Here is a 15,066-nt window from a genome sequence, read left to right on the forward strand (position 1 = left end):
TACAAATATATAAATTTAGCTTATCTTGTTTTTAGATTTATAAATACTCAATTAACTTTACTCGATGACACCATGTTTTGGTAGTTCATTAACAAAATTTACAATTGCGATCGATTCTAGATACAATGTAGATAATAAGTAAATATGTTTTCAAATTTTAGATTAGAATCCAAGAGACTTATTCTGAAGGCCGTCTAGTTCATTATGCATTCGTACTTATTTAGATGGCTCAAAGCATTTTTCAAATCTAATTTAAGATATGTTTGTTTGGTTAATATTCTTCCTATGTTGGATCATGTGACACATGAATCATTTGTCTCTCACTCTATCACTACCTGTTGCTTAACCCGCAGTGTTTGTCTAACACATTAAGAAATCTTTCTAAAACACGTTTTTAAAGAGAAAATTAAGTTTAATTGCAATTATATTAAAGATAATTACACTAGTTTTTTAAAACTTGTGATTCAAATTACCCAATCATGAGTGTCCTAAATGGAAGGCACTCTTCGTTATGCCGTTTACAATTCTTTTTTTGGTATGAAATAATAAATAATAAATAAATCCCATCTATAATTTTCTATAATTTCCCAAGAGTATGAAAGAGAGGGTAAAAAGTAAAAAAGAGTAGTAAAAAAGAAGAAGAAGAAATATCTGAAATATTTTAAAAAATTAACTGACATGCTTTTCGAGCCTAATCTAGAACACGTCTACTGTTTTGAGTTTTGACGTCTAGTCCAACCCGATGGCTGCTACAAGAATCTAGAATCTTCAGTCAAACAATGCTTCCCCTTCCCCACCGCCTCCACCTCCGCATCCCCACCGTCCAATTCTCCTTCCCTCCACGTGTCACCATCCCACACCTCGATTCCAACCTCCACTACGTCCCCCAACTTGATGAGAAAGCTACCGACAAAGCCGACTCAGACCGGCCATATCAGCCACGTCACCGCCTGCCCCACACGTGCGCTGGTTTTTCGGCACGTGTCACGTTCAAACGGCTAGTTTTCCCTCCTGGTTTTCCTTTTTTTAACCGCTGATAAATTACAGGGGACCCGAGATTTTTCCCCCACAGAAATTTCGGGGTTGCTCTATTTCCGCGTTTTAGATTAGATTATTCCTTTTTTCTACTGTGCACATTTTTCGAGGAAACACTGCTATATTTTCGTCTCCGTATATATAAATCCAATCCCGTGCTTCTGGGTCTTATAATTTTCACACCAAACACAACTAAAACACACACAGAAGCGTGATCTAGTGCGTAATCTTGAGTCCGATTATATATCGTGTCAGGTCTTTTTGTTTGAGTTATTATGGCTTTGGGGAGGAAGTGCCGGAGTAGTTCACTGAAACGCAGCGTTTCGTTTGGAGTAGGAGAAGGGTTTGTGAGAGCTTTCGGGAGGAAGAGGATTGAAGTTGATGATGATTCGGGTATTGGTATTGAGTTGAGGAGCCCCAAGACTCCATTGAAGAAGCAGAGGAGCGAGTGTTTCGAGTTCAGTTTCGATTTCGAGGAGGAAGTGTCTAAACTAGAAGCTTTGCCTCAGGAGATTCTGGTAAGTTTGAGTTTGGATTTGAATATGTTGTAATCTGATTTCAGTGATTTTGGGGTACTTATTTTGTTTCTGTTTTTGGGTTTTTTTTTGTAGTATTAAGATTCTGTGTGGAGTTGATCATGAGGATCTTAAACAGCTGTTCCATGTATCTAAGGCGATTAGAGAAGCGGTGAGTATCTATGAACTGCTTTGTTTGTGGATTTTGTTTTCTCTTTGGTTAATTTTGGGATTGATTTTGATATGGTTTTTGTGCTGTTGCAGACTATTATAGCGAAAAAGTGGCATTTTGCTTATAGCACACCTAGAAAGATTCGGGCTTTTCGAACTAAGATTGATTTCTCGGAGTCGAATGAGGATTTGGATGAGATTGAAGCTCCTAATGCTCCGAGGCAGCAGAGGCTGCATAGGGCGCTACCGAGCCGGAAAAAGCTTGAAGAGATTTCAGTTAACTTATTGGATTCACTGGAGGAAGGAATAAGAAGAGGGCTTTTCATGGATGAAGATGAGTGAGAGCAATCAGGGATTTTGTATATAGAAATGTCCTGCTTTGCTTGCTTGAGTAGTGTGTGTACATATGGAGAAATTGGTACCAAGCAGATTCTTCAAATTTGATCATTGAAGATCAAAACTTGCCTGTGTATCTATTTCTGTACATGTATTAGAAACAAGGGAACAAAGAAAGAAAGAAAGGAAGAGAGATACTTTACTAGTTGGTTTTTTAAGGGCTCCAATCTTTGAGCCCTTCCCACTGAGAATAATATGAAGGATGTAGACTTGGTTCTGTAATTTATGAGTTTGATTTATAATAAAATTTTAATTATGTTTCTGTGCAATTGTTCGCTTCTGTTTTCTGTGTATTTCATTTCATGTGGTTGCTGAATCTTATGGGTTTGATTCTACTGATGCTTATGTTAGATTCATTTGTGTTATTAGGAAAATCATATTACTTTTGCAGCAAGTCAAAATGCTTGAATTTATCAGTAACCCTTGGGTATATGATCAATTAGAAGATCTTATTGAGAGAAAACTGGGTAACTAATAGGCTTCAGTTACAGAAGTTTGAAAATGATTAATGACAATAGTGAAGAAATTTAATTGGGACAAGATCAATTAGATGATCTTATTGAGAGCAAACATAGTAAGTTCTTAATAACAGTTGTTATCATCTCAGCTAAATTTTAGCTGTTAAATTAGGTATTTGGGAAGACAACCTATCTGGTTTCTGGCAAGCATCATTTATAAGTTCAAAACGTTTTCCCCATTTAGTATTTGTTCTTAAATTTGGTTTGCACATTCCAATTTTGAAAAGTTATGCATCCATGTTTGGATAAAAGAACAAGAAGCCCAATTTGTTATCCACTGCCCTTAATATTTTGTTTTCTCTGGGTTTAGTTCACAACAACTCTGCGCAAGCTTCACCAACAATGATATCCTACACCAATTCATGTAAATCAATACATGATCTTTTCAGAATTAACATCCTACACCAGTCAAATAGCGGTGAAAGTTTAGACCTTGATTTTTTGCTCTATGAGTGATTCCTCATAGCAAAGCAATGGCCTTCCGACCACCGGAAGGGAACACCAACGTGGGGAAGTTCTCTCCGGCAAACCCACATTTCACGTTCTGCGCGCAAATTTACCCAGAATACAGATTGATTCAGATAGTTGAACAATGAAATCGGATGAAGTAACTGTTCGAAAATGATGAGGAACAGAATGGAAATTCGGAAAAGTTAGGGAGAGAAGTAGTAGTACACTAGTACTCCGGCGTTGTCGCAGATGAGAGCTCTACGTTGTTGCTCTCGTTGGTTTGTGCTGGTTGCGTCCATCACATTACTTCAAGCAAACGCAGAGAGAATAAAGAGTGACGCCGGGCGTCGGTTTTATGTTTTTTGAATGGTGGACTCCCCAGCCCGTATAGGCCTACTGGGCCTCATTCCACCTAGCGGCTTCTAATGTCCGCCTAGCCCGCATAAGCCCAACAAAGTAAGTTGAGGTTACCCATAGTCTTTCGTATTTGGTGTACCTAGGTAATTTTTCCCAGGAGGGTAACCTATTCATACAGAGAGTTTTCTAGCTAAAAGATTCATAGTGTATTCTGATAAAAATATTTAAGACCCAACAACCCCGAAAAACACAACAATTTATAGTCTACGGACTTCACAATATGCTCGATCGATTATGCTAGCCGGTATTCATATCAAAGATCACAACTTTTACTTACTTGATCAGATGCAGACTGAGAAGATCGACATGGTGTTCGGAGTAATCAAACAAGCCTTTACGCACCAAAGACTAGAAAACAGAAGGAGAAGGATCGAAGTGGCAAGGTTGATGCTTCAACTTCCTCAACTGTGATAATTCAACATAGAGAGCTTGTATAGAGAAAGAGGGTCAGAACTTTGAGGATTAAGGGATGAGAGTCAATCAAGGTGAAGATGGACAAGAGGTATGTGCTTAATTTGTAGAGTGAAATGAAGAGTCGCTCATCCTCTAATATAAACTCTTTTTTTTTTTTTATTCAGTTAAATAATATTATAACGAGTCTGTTGTGACTCGAACTCACAACTAGTGGCGTAGCCAGAAACTATAATTAGGAGGGTCAGAATCTATTGCATATAATAACGATTCTTTTTATCAAAATCTCAATAGGTAACATATATTGCATGTATTGATCTTTTTCTTTAATCAAATATAAATCAGGTGCAGTTTTCATTCAACACAAGCCAAAATGGTTATTACATACATTTTTGTTAATTTTCTTTTAGATAAATTGTATATAATTATAGTAGTAGATTATTGAATCGACACTGCTTTGTTTCATAAATCTACCAAAATATAAAAGAAACAGTAGCATCTTTCAACTTGTTGTTTGTAAATTATATAGAAAAAAAATGATAGTGTCCTCTTCAAGAAAAAAAAAAAAGAAAAGAAGAGTAGAACGGCACATAGAGAATACGAGGAGAAAATTAAAAAAAGAGTTTATAAAATATATTGTTTTGATCAACTAGAGTCTTGCGCAGTTGGTGTAAATTATACATTGTGGGTAATTGGGTCAATGTTTAGACTAGTCTTTATCTTTGCTCCTTTGTTTTTCTGATGTAAGGGGTCAACTTTAGACCAAAAAGAAAGGGACATAGGGGTCAAATGAGAAGAGTTTCTGACACATGAACCTATCGGAGTTTGATTTTCAGACACTGAGCGAGGTCAAATGACCTTTCTGCTGCTGCTGCCACCCCCCCCAGCTACGCCCCTGCTCACAACATCTCATTTATAAAGAAAGACGACTTACACCACTAGCTAGATCAAATGGTATTAGCTAGGCCTCTAATATAAACTTTGGAGACCTTTTTGTTAACATATATATGACAAATTTTCTTCTGTTAACATATAGGACATATTTACATGTGTCAACATATCATGTCGTATATTGTTTATAATCATGTTCTAACCATCTACAATCAAAGATTTTGATAATTAATTAATGAGAATGGGAGCCGCTTCCTCCAACCAATCAACTTTGTTAATATGTTAATAAAATTTAAGGTGATCCTATCGTCTTGCAAATGTTATTTTACAATACGTGTAGGCAAATTGTCAGAATACTAGGTAAGGTAAGAACCGTGGACACCTTGAGTGTCTTCTTCCCTGGTTGTATAAGAAGACACACAGTTATCCCCTTTCGTCCCCGTTTTGCAGATTGTTGTTGCTCAACAAGTGGGGGAACAACAAAACCTCCAGCCTTGCAAGCTTTGAGAACCCTAACAATCAATTCATCATTCACCATTAGATGTTTCTCAGGCAGTTGCATCAACACTAAAGTCTTCATTTTAGCAGCCAATTGTATAGCTTCCTCTTCGTGTTTGTTTTTTTCGCTTTCAGTGCATCACTTCCCATAAAAGTAACATTAGGCATTTCTATTTCGCTATTGTCAATTCTTCAATCATTGCAATTGAGAGGCCATGCAAAGCTTTCTTCTCCCACACAAATAGTTTGTCACAACCTTCAACGACATGCTCAAAGAGGCCACATGACTTGTAGAGACCTTAAATTTTCTCATAAATAATCTCAACATCAACATTCACATAAGCAAATGATTAATTGTGATAAAATTTGTAGCGCTGCCAAGTATCCATAGTCTGACGAATTTTCTGTTTTTCGTCTTTGCGATTCAAAGCCAAATAATCAAAATAGTGAACCTTACCAATGGAATGGCCGATCATGTGAAGAGATTTCCTATTATGCAGCATATGAGGTAACCCTAAAATCATGACCCATGTCTTAATGGAATGGAGAGGAGGCACTACAGAGATCTGGTCGTATGGCGTCATCACCAACACCGCATTTTGATAAAACCAAGGCCCACCATGAAGAACCTAGTGTTTCGATTTGCTTCCTGAAAACACTAATTGATCTTCCTCTAAATGTATCTGCAAACCATATCGATGCCTCTAGATAGATGGGATCGTACCCATAAAATTAAACCAGCGACGCTCGGACATCGCATGTGAAGTCGCCCAACCATATAGTGATGGGAAACCTCAAGAGCAACCTCTCCGGTTGGCCCAAAGTTGACATGAGCGGCCTCAGAGGGAGTAGAGAGTGAAGCAAGGGAGGAATTTAGGTCAGACATGGCTAAGATTGAGGTATAGTCGAGGACGACAAAGGTCGATGATAAACAAACCCCTAGCAAAGCGCCATAGGTTTTCAGAGAGAGAAAATTGTTGAGGCGAGACATGGTAAAAAATAATAATAGGTTTTTTGGCATATGACTTATGGCCACATTTGCCATTAATTTGGAGAATATATGTAGGTATCAAAACTATCACGTTTGATCCATCAATTGCAACTTTCAACCTTGATCTCGTATGATTGAGTTTCCATGTATCAACCTTACAATTCCTTCCTTGCAAAGTGAGTTTCTCTTAATTTTCTTCTTTCCATATGTTATTGTTTTCTCGAATTCAACTCCAATAACTCCATTTAGAGAAATTTTATTAACACATCCCTAATTACCAGATACACATCTTTTTTTTAGGAGTAAATGCTTGTGACACCCTGTAGTTTACACCTAAAATCAGTTTTGTATACCCCTATCCTCACTTTTTTTTTAAACTGGTATACCCCTATACTTTGAATTCTCAACTGATTTACCATTTTCCCAGCTGGTTATCTCTGTGACATTCTCATTAACAATGCTTGTGAGAGCTTCAATGGTTGAGTTTTGAGAGCAAGGTCTAAGCCCCCTATTACTATGCTAGAAGAGATAAAAGTGAAGGGTTATTTAGACTGTTAATGAGCATGTCACAGTCATAACCAGCTGGGAAAAGGGCAAATCAGTCGAGAATTCAAAGTATAGGGGTATACCAGTTTAAAAAAAAAAGTGAGGGACAAAACTGATTTTAGGTGTAAACTACAGGGTGTCACAAGTATTTACTCCTTTTTTTATACAAATGATATAAGACTTTGTGGGCACGTAAAATTACCAGAAAAGATATTCATATCAAAACTAAAGAAACCTAGTTGAAATAAAATATCCCGCTTAAGAATTTTCTTCTGTTCTACGAGAACAACGTATATGAAGACCACTTAGCTAAATAAGTATAAGGAAATATTTTGCATATGCTAAGGAGATGAATTATCTGAAGACCACTTGGCTAAATAAGTATAAGGAATTGTTTGTTGCGGCATGGACAAGCAAATAATGCATCTTGGTGCTAGAATTTCCAACCGGTAAATATTTGTATTGCCATATTTCAATATTTATGTTGATGTCTTTGCTTACTTTACTCACCAATTCATCTCTTGACTAGGGTGGAGAGTGCACATGCAAAGCTTAAGCGAGAGCTCAAGTCTTCCCGACTTGATTTCAGTGTGTCATGGGAGCATATTCACTCATTATTGTGCTTACATCACGTTGAAGTTAAAGCTTCATTTGAAAAGAGCCGGTGCTTTGTGCAACACGACTTCAGACATACATACTTGAGATATTTGATAGGATTCGTGTCAATTTCTACGTTGAACATGATTGTGTGTGAAGCGAACATGTAACTTAAACATAGTATAGTTCAATTGTGTGTTATATTTTACTCATGGTAGAAACTATACTAATTTATTTATATTACTCAATACACAGTGCTGATAATATTGGACAAGAACTTGCATTATGCAATTGTGCTATTCGAAAAACGCATGGACTGCCTTGCGCACATGAGATAGCTGAATATAAACATCGTGACCGTCCCATAACAATATCATCTGTGCATCGCCACTGGAGAAGGTTAGAGATCATAACAACTACAGAAGACTCGGAATTACCTGAAAAAGTTCCTGTAAAAACTCATTTAGATCGCTTAGCAGAGTGGGCTGAAGTACAAGATGAGGAAACAAAACGTCAAATATTGGTGAAGATCGATGAGCTGATGAATCCAAGTTGTACCTTACGTAAAGAACCAGCTGAAAAGACAAAAACTAAAGGCCGTCCAAGTAAGGTAGACGCTAGTACACGTCGTTGCCCATCCGGATTTGATATTGTAGATGTATTGTTATCTGAGCGTGATAGTCCATCTTCAATACCAATTGCTCAAAAGGGAACTAGTATGTCACATGGCAAGAGAGCAAATGATCAAGCTGAGAAAACTAAAGTATGTTAGAATTACAGTATATTCTGGCTTTGACTTACAGTATATTAGTTGTGAACTTGTGATATGTTTCTCATTGATTTTTCATCTGTTATTGTCTAGTCAAACAAACCAACTTCAAACGATCCAAGGTTTGAGATAACTCAAAAGTATTCAGTACAATATATCTTTGGCATGAGGCCATATATTACCGGTTCAATGGATGTTGAAGATGATGGTAATTGTGGTTTTAGAGTTGTAGCAGCAGCTATGGGTTTCGGTAGAAAACATTGGCGTAAAGTGAGAACTGATTTAATAAATAAGTTAAAAGGCATCCCTAATATTTATGAAGGTCTCTTTGGAGGACCATCTGGTGTCGAACGACTTCATCGTCGACTTAACCATTTTGCATCTAATATGGCACCCAAAGCAAGATGGATGGATCTTCCAGACATGGGCCATTTAATAGCAACTTGTTATGGAGTACTGGTGGTGAACATATCAGATGGTCAGTGCTTCACATTTCTTCCATTACATGAGTATGTTGAGGGAAAGCTAATGGAAGCAGACTTGCATGCAGTGGCGGAGGCAGAACCAACCATACATGGGGCACACTTTTTTCATAATATTCATAACCCCAAATCAATACATGATTTTATACATCCCTAAATTTCAGCAAGTACATACATATACAAAGATGGCTTTTAACACATCAGGGAACAAGCATCTTCCCAAAAGAAACACAAAACAATATTTTCTTATGGGAGCTCTACGTCTGGACTATAATAAAATGCACATGGTATAACCAGACTTGTCACCAAGAGCTGGTTCACTCCATAATCAAAAGCTGCTCAAGCTAGTTCACTCCATAACCAAAAGTTGCTCAAGTGCATGCCTCTCATATCAATTTCGATATCTTTTTGATCGAAAAGAAGAATTGAGCAACATAGAAAGAAAAAGGATTAAAGCCTTAAAGGCAGTACCTGTTCAGGCTGTTCTACCTTAGATTCTGGGTTTGGAGAATAGTCGGCTACAAAAGCGGAGGCACTGTCTGGTTTGGGGGTTTTTCCCGATCAAAACTGTGTGTTTCAGTGTTTGGGACTTTGGGGGCTTGGGGCTTTGGGTGTTTGACCGTGTTTCTTCCATATTTGTTTGGGTTCTGTGTTATTGAGCAAAAACCAAGCAATAATAGTCAATTATTTGTTGGATAGAGTACAAGAGAAGCTTCCCCTTTTTGGTTGTTGTACGGGATTATGGGAATGTGAGATATGTGGGGATATAATATCTAAGACTAATATATTGGTGGGGGTTCACAAGTAGCTTGTGTGGGCATAGATAGAAGTCATGTGTGGGCACAGAGAGTATAATAGCCTACTATTGGTGGGATTTGTCAAAATCTGGTGTGGGCAAAGGCCCACAGTCGTCCTGAACTGCCTCCGCCTCTGCTTGCATGAGATAGGCATTGGATTTGTGAACAATAACCACTTTGTGCACGTACAAGCTAACATATATATATATATAGATGAGGGCCCTTCTACTAAGGGATCCTTTTTTTTGACATATATGAGGGATCAAGCATTAGATCTACTTTTCAATCACATTTTTCAATCTTAACCGTTCAGTTTTTAGGTCCTAATATGTAGATCACTTCTGCAAAATTTCATCCAAATTGGTGATCGTTAAGGTGTTCAAAACTGCGAATTAAAATTATAGGCATGAACGGTTCAGGTTTGGCAGATTTGATCCATCAATTGATTTCAGTTAGTTCGAAGCCTTAATGATCACCAAATGGGATGAAATTTTGCAGAAATGATCTACATATATACATCTAAATATTGAACGGTGGAGATGTTGATATGTGATTGAAAAGTTGGTCTAATGCTTGATCCCTCATATATGTCAAAAAAAGGGATCTTGATCCCTCATATATGTCAAAAAAAATGGATCTCTTAGTAGAAGGGCCCTGATATATAGATTGTATAAATAATTTACATAGATGTGTGTGTATATATATCTATATATAATTTTAAATAACTAATCAAATTTCTTATATCTTTGCAGATTTGCTTTGTGCCAGGACACCCCTCTGCCCCCGGTTCCACCAAATTGGATATACCATGCCGACGATGCAGCTAAGAGTTTGTACCTTATCAAGATCGTTTCTAGCAATATACTCAGTTGCCACATCCTGAAAGAGTAGTCAACACATCCTCAAGTATTATGGTACTTGATGATGAACAAACCACTCCATTTGTTGATGTTATAATGTCCGACGAAGACAATGCAATACATGTTAGCGATCACTAAATTGTTTGAAATTAGTACATTAGCTATTGTACTTCTAGCATTTATTAATTTTTAGCTTCAATGGAGTACCAATATTTTTACCCTGGTGATGTATTGTCTTACTTTGTTTTGATTTGATTCGATTCGATACGCTCATGAATTCTTGAAATGAGTTTGAGTAAAGGACTCATTGAGAATAAATTTTGTTGAGAAAAACCGATAGGAGAAGATGTTAACAAAGTGAAATCTCTCGATGAAGATCTTAACAAAGTGAAATACCTCGATGAAGATCCTAACAAGGTGAAACTTCCATTTTTTTTTTTGAGTAAAAAGAATGTGTATTTAGTTAATGAGTTGTGTATTTAGTGAATAAGTTGTGTATTTTAAATAAGGGTATTGTAGGAAGTTTGGGTATGTGTATCTAGTAAGATGTTAAAACAATAAAGTTAAAATGTGGTGTATTAACTATGAGGTGTGTATCTAGTAATTAAGGATGTGTTAATAAAATTTCTCCTCCATTTATCACAAAAAGAAAAGAAAAAAAAAAAAAAACTCCGTTAACTCCATTCTTGCTGAAAATTTAGGTAGAGCAGGCCACAGGTTTTGGTCTGGTTAGGTTAGAAGAACATGAATTGATGCATATAGGTCACTCTCACTCTCACATGTCATAAATCAATGTACTATTGTAGAAGGTTTTATATTTGGCATATATTTATAACTATATAGCTACATAGTTTTGTAAAATAACTCATTGTGACGGATTTGGCTTCTCTACAGTAACTTTAGGTGAAGTTCATAATATCTACACCATGGAAATATTCTAACGGTTTAGATTAGACTATGGTTTATCAAGAAGGAATTAAAGGAAACACCTAACAGAACTGTTTACTATGCCGTTACCTTTTCTTGTCTCCAATTCATATGAACATCTATGTCTTTGTTATCGTATACATTCATATCAGCAACTCTATCTGCGCTCTTCAATTCCTCGTAGATGATAAGGACCTAGATCTAATTTTTAGTAACCAATTTCTTACGTCTTTGTGAGCGATACTTATTCACCAAATTCTAAATATGTGTTACCTAGATCTAAAGTGCAGTAACCAGGTGAAGTTTGACCATCGAATTTCAAATCCAACATTGTTAAATTGAATTAAACCCCAAAATGTGATTCTCATAGTATTCAATCCACGTAGGCCAGGGTCAAATTCTCAGAACCACTTTTTCTACTTCTGATGTGTTTAGGCGCAATTCATCACCAAATTGTTTTGACTAGATTAAGAATCAATGTTCTCACGTTCAAAGTTGTCAGGTGAAGGCAAAACAAAATTACACAATAGAATAATATGTAGAGTAGATTACATGCAAGATTGAGAAGAGAAACATTTTTGTTCATGGAAGAAAGAGAGGACCGGAAGAGATAGAAAAGAGGAGAATAGAAGGGCTATCAGAACCAGAAATACATGAATTCATATCAACATAGGAACTCTGAACAAAAAAAGATCGACATAGGAATCCTTTTTCTTGTTTTTTCCTCTTTTCTTTTACTGCATCTTGACGACGTTAAGATTCATTGCCGGATTAAAAACGTAAAAAACAAATGTTTTATTTTTTGAATGTAAAAAACAAATGTTACATATGTGGCCCAACGAAATCCATTAGATTAGAAGGATGAGTAAGATTGCTGACTTTAGAGCAGCGAGTGACATAGTCCCTGACGATTGAATCGAATATATAGTTCCCCTCTCTCTTTCTTTTTCCCCACACCAAAAACCATCGCTTCAGTTTTCGGTACAGCCATCTCCTTCACTCTGTCTTCTCTTGTGTCTCTCTCTGTATCTCACACACTTCCAAACCCATCTCTTTGTCATCTCGCTGTTTTCAAAACAACCATGCCTGAAGCTCAAAAATACTCTCTGAAAGAGAAGAACGAGAAGACTCTCAAGTTCATTGAGAGTGTCACAGAAAACGCTGATGTGGTTCAGCAGCGTGTTCTGAGTGAAATCCTAGCTCCAAATGCTCATGTTGAGTATCTGCTGCGACACGGCCTCAATGGCCACACTGACCGTGAGACTTTCAAGAAGCTCATGCCTGTGATCACCTACGACCATATCCAGCCAGACATCAACCGTATAGCAGATGGCGACACTTCCCATATCCTCTGCTCAAAACCCCTTTCGGAGTTTTTGACAAGGTTTGGACTTATACCTCAAAATTCTGAGTTTTCTTCTTCCTCTGTTTTTGGTATCATTTTGTTGATTTTCAGCTAAATGGGTTTGTGTTTCTCATGTAGCTCTGGGACGTCTGGAGGTGAGAGGAAGTTGATGCCAACAACTGAAGAAGAGCTGGAGAGGAAGTCACTGCTCTATAGCCTACTGATGCCTGTGATGAGCCAATGCGTGCCTGAACTAGAAACTGGGAAGGGAATGTACTTTCTGTTCGTAAAATCTGAGGCCATAACACCTGGGGGACTTGTGGCTCGTCCAGTGCTCACTAGCTATTACAAAAGCTCTCATTTTAAGCAAAGGCCTTATGACCCTTACACAAACTACACCAGCCCAAATGAGACCATTCTCTGCCCTGACTCCTACCAAAGCATGTACTCCCAATTGCTCTGTGGCCTTTGCCAGAACAATGAGGTCCTCCGAGTCGGTGCGGTTTTCGCCTCCGGATTTATCCGAGCCATTCGCTTTCTCGAGAACCATTGGCCTATTCTAAGCAAGGACATAGAATCCGGGACTCTTAACTCCCAAATCACCGACCCCTCTGTCCGGGAATCGGTCTCGAAAATTCTCAAACCTGATCCGAAGCTAGCCGGTTTCATTGCCACCGAGTGTGGGAAGAAATCATGGCAAGGGATCATAACAAGGCTGTGGCCTAACACAAAGTATGTGGATGTTATAGTGACTGGCACTATGTCACAGTACATTCCTACTTTGGATTTCTACAGCAATGGGCTTCCTCTGGTTTGCACCATGTATGCTTCCTCTGAGTGCTATTTTGGTGTCAATCTCAACCCATGTGCAAACCCAGTGAGGTTTCTTACACCCTCATTCCCACTATGTGTTACTTCGAGTTCCTCCCTGTTAACAAAAACAACGGTGTCAGCTCGGATTCGGTGGTCTCTGTACCCGAATCACTTAATGAGCAAGAGCAGCTACAGCTGGTGGATCTTGTTGATGTGAAGCTAGGACAAGAATATGAGCTTGTGGTCACAACCTATGCTGGTAAATTACTTCTTTTGATTTTATTATTATTATTATTATTATTTATTTTATTTTATTTTTTATCAAACAGTTCAATTTTTACTATTTGTGATCGACTTGAGTTTGTGCTTAAAATGGATTTGGTGCTGTTCATGTTACAGGGCTTTACCGCTACAGAGTTGGTGATTTGCTAAGAGTGGCAGGGTTCAAGAACAAGGCTCCACAATTCAACTTCATCTGCAGGAAAAACGTGGTCCTAAGCATTGATTCGGACAAGACTGATGAGGCTGAGCTCCAAAACGCTGTGAAGAATGCTGTGACTCATTTGGTGCCATTTGATGCAATTGTGGGAGAGTACACAAGCTATGCTGACACTTCAAGCTCAACTCCGATCCCACCCTCGGTGTTTGAGGACTGCTGCTTGGCCATTGAGGAGTCACTCAACAGTGTGTACCGCCAAGGCCGAGCCTCTGACAAATCGATCGGACCGCTGGAAATCAAGATTGTTGAGGCTGGGACTTTTGACAAGCTGATGGACTATGCCATAAGCTTGGGAGCTTCCATCAACCAATACAAGACACCAAGGTGTGTGAAGTTTGCACCCATTGTTGAGCTCTTGAACTCTAGGGTGGTCTCAAACTACTTCAGTCCCAATTGCCCCAAATGGGTGCCAGGCCACAAGCAATGGTGCAAAAACCATGATTGAAAGCAAGAGGGAAAATGGTTCAAAGGAAGAAGAAGAAGAATGACTTCATGCAATTCGGACTCGTAATTGATCATTTTAGGGAAGAGTAACAAGCGCCCATTTTAGGTTAACCTTATGTTTTATGTTCATCCACCACCACCCCTTTTTATTTTTAAATATGTCCGAGTAGACTTTTAATTTAGCACCACCGGTTTAAACTCTAGTCACCACCATGCATGTTTAATTGTTTAAATAACTCTAGTTCATGTTTCATATGGAAGGAAGCTCCATTTCGTTTTCCTGTTTTTAAAGAAGAAAAACAACACCAAATGTGACTGTCCGAAGTGTGTATGATTTTGTTACAGAAATCTCTGGTGTTGGTTGGGGACTGATATTATCCATGAGGACCTGAGGAGTCAAAAAGACAGCAACTGCTGCATTTGCTGGTACTGCTAACTCAGAAGCGGGTTGGTCCCTGCTGGTCTTAGCTTGCTGTTATTGACTTGATAAAGTAGTCTGGGTTCACATCTAAAACCAATTAGCAATAGATGAAGTGACCTAAACTTCTATTAACCACATGTAAGATCCCATTTTTCCCGATATGAGATATATATCTCAACATAACTTGTAACAAAAACAAAAACTGTTTTGATTTAGGCAGATTTTGCCGAGTCAGCTCTAGTACTACTCGGGCAAATCTGTAGTCAAAGTAAC

The 15,066-nt window shown here is 38.0% G+C and overlaps 1 protein-coding gene and 1 non-coding gene across 2 annotated transcripts in view; both read left to right on the forward strand.

Annotated features, from left to right (window-relative positions):
- LOC101310880 overlaps positions 1-15,066 on the forward strand; it is a 1,534,871-nt gene that overhangs the window by 1,266,776 nt on the left and 253,029 nt on the right. The window lies entirely within an intron of this gene.
- LOC101301081 lies at positions 1,466-2,151 on the forward strand. Its single transcript, XR_184192.1, has 3 exons — positions 1,466-1,553; positions 1,647-1,722; positions 1,815-2,151. It is a non-coding gene; the product is annotated as an uncharacterized LOC101301081 (transcript).

Source organism: Fragaria vesca, linkage group LG3 (genome assembly GCF_000184155.1).
Source record: "Fragaria vesca subsp. vesca linkage group LG3, FraVesHawaii_1.0, whole genome shotgun sequence".
Classification (NCBI taxonomy): domain Eukaryota; kingdom Viridiplantae; phylum Streptophyta; class Magnoliopsida; order Rosales; family Rosaceae; genus Fragaria; species Fragaria vesca.